Raw genomic sequence first — 3,068 nt, forward strand, 5'->3', positions numbered from 1 at the left:
CGCCTGAAAATTAATTTTCCAATGTTCGAGCTTCGACCGTAGACTCAAGAACGAATTACTAAAGCTCTGATACCACTATTATACACAGATATGAAAATAGTAAATCAAGAATATACCATTTACATGAATTCCCTAAGACCACAGCATCAAGTGAAAATCCTTTAAGGCTCAGACCAAAGATCCCATAACAAACGTCACAGAGACACCAAATCTTAACCGCGAGCCCTCACAGTCCCAAATCTACAAAGTTACTTCAACAGGACACAGAATGAACAAAACCCCTTCGATACAAAGATTTCACACAGAGAAGAATCACCCAAGGAATGAAGATCACAGGGATGATTCTTCAGAATCTCACACAGAGAGATCGAAGAAGAACAAAACTGAAAAAACCTAGTGAAGGTTCCAGAACACGGCTCACAGAAGAGAGAAAAATGAAAAACGACTACCAACCCTAAAAATGAGAAAGGGATATATTTATAGTAGAAAACATCAGCCATCAGATTAATGGGTTGATTCAACGGTCCCAGAGCAACTACGAGAATGGGCCGGGTATTGGGCTCGGTTAAGCGGGTCGTCTAAGTTTAAAAGAGCGGATCAATCTGCTCTTTATCTATTGGGCCTGAAATTTATCATCATTGCCTACAATTGGACTGATCATGTTGGCATCACAGCCCAACAGTTGCCTCTCAAACAGGACAGACATCCTCGATGATTTAATATTACATCTAAGGATTAATTCTAGGAATTTCTTTGCTCATACCTTATTTCTTTAAGCTTTATATGTAAAGTTTCTTTGTGTACATCTCATTATAAATATAATGCGACTATAAATAATAATACACAAATGCTATGACAAATTATCGAAGCACATTTGGCTCTTATTTGAGCCCTATTTTTTCCAACAAAATATATTCTTAAATAGTATTTGACCCCATTTTATTCACATATTTTACAATAAAATAATTTTACTCGTAAATCCAAATTTTTTTCTTATTTTTTAACAACGTATTATCCATAATAACACTATTATAAAAGGCAAAATGAGCCTTAAACAAGCCTTATTTTCACTTTCGTCATCTTTTAATATAGAAAGAGACAAAGAGTGCTTTGATTCTTGGACCTGGAAGCTGACCATGACTCTGTTTAGCGAAAATTTCACTGGTACTTTAATTATGATTCCCTTATATTTACTAATCCTTTTTTATATTACATAAATACCAACTTAGATTAGTAAATACAAAAAATGGTGGATATATTGCCACCATAATTTATTTTTGTTCCACTACACCCTAATTAAACTTCATTTTTAATAAATACACCACGTCAATTTGACTAATATAATCTAACCCAATTAAAAGTTAGATACCACAACAATTTCATTGCTTTACCTGTACACCATAGTAAATTCCAGCAAATGTTGAATATCCTAACCTGCCCAGTGCCACCAAATCTTATATTCTATGATCATGTTAAGAGGTTGTTATAGATAAATCTTATGAATTTAAAAACCATCCTTTTTATAGGAATTAAAACATGGAAAATCCTGTACTTTCACAAGGGCCTCACAGGTCCCTCACTGTTTGGGGGCGGCCCCCACATGTATTTAAAAAAAAAAAAATTGTGGGACTTGCCACCACTTGTTTCTTGCCTGGCAGGACCTGTGAAAACAGGTCCCTATACATGTAGCGCAGCTGATAAAACATTTATAAAGTGAATATTTCAAAAACTATCACACTTCCATACAAATGCCCCTATTTTAGGCATTATGATTAATAGTAGAAAAATCCTATATAAATGTTTTCACGTGCGATATACCTCCATTTCTATTGGAAATCGTAGAAAATTCCCCCGTTTTAAACCTTTTGTTTGAAATAAAACTTCTTTTGTGCGAAAAAACCTTCATATCGTCCAATTCCATTAGTTTAACCGTTAAAAACAGTAAAAGATTCACAAATTAAAAATGAATACTTGCAGTTGTGGTCCTTAACTTTTCATTTTTTTTTTTTTGCAAATTATAGAAAAATCTTTTATTTGTACCGTCCATAAAAATATTACCTTTAAAACCTTATTTTCTTACCTTCCTATCCCATATCTATAGATATTTAGTTGTCAACGCGATAAGTGGCTTTTTCGTTGTTTCCCAGAACCCCAAGGTCAAAAATATTCTTACGGCATTTTAATAAACCTCGTAACCATTTCACACCCACCCCATTTCCATCTCGGTGGAGCTTCCAAAATGTGCCCAACAAAATGCAAAGCGTTTTTCCATTCCTTCATTTAAATAAAAATCCTTCTCCTCTTCTTCTTCTGGTAGTAAAAGGGCCACCACCACCACCACAGTAACGTCATTGTCATCGTAGAAGACTGGAAAGAAGAAGCGATCAGTGGTGGAATTCTAAAATATGATGGAAACCATCAGTTCATTCGTTATTGACCTAAAAAATAAAAATAGATTTCCTTTTTTTTTTTTTACCAATCAAGTCACTTCACATTTTCCCTTTTCAAATATCAAATTTATCAGTTATACCTTTCCATTTTCCATTGTTTCATGTGAACATTTTACACCATCATCTTCTACAACGGATCTTGAAGAAACTCACAGTTATGAGATGAGAGCTTGTCATCTTCGAGGTGCTCTTCCGAAATTGAGTATGGTGATTATTTTTTGAATTTCAAAATTTTTGGTTATTGACTTTGTTAACCTATCCAAGTTTAGTGCAAACGTCCACATTTTTTTACAATTTTCATGACTTGGAATTTCATAAATTTTGTACAAGCTTAATTCTTGCATATACATCGCTGGAAATGAACTAGGGTTTGGCATGTTTCGTATTAGATGTTGGCATTCGAATGAAGTGATGAAGATAACATTTCTCATTTCCATGGGATTATCATTTTCTGGCACAGACGGATCCAAGACCGGGCTACAGAATTTCAAACCGAGCTACTACACGGGAAAAAAGAATTTTACACATAAAAAACTGGTTTTTTACCAAAAAATAAAATAAAAAATACCTCAAAAAAAGCTCTTGGGCTTGAGTTGGGGGGGGGGGGGGGGGGGGGGG

This window comes from Olea europaea, chromosome 11 (genome assembly GCF_002742605.1).
Source record: "Olea europaea var. sylvestris chromosome 11, O_europaea_v1, whole genome shotgun sequence".
Classification (NCBI taxonomy): Eukaryota; Viridiplantae; Streptophyta; class Magnoliopsida; order Lamiales; family Oleaceae; genus Olea; species Olea europaea.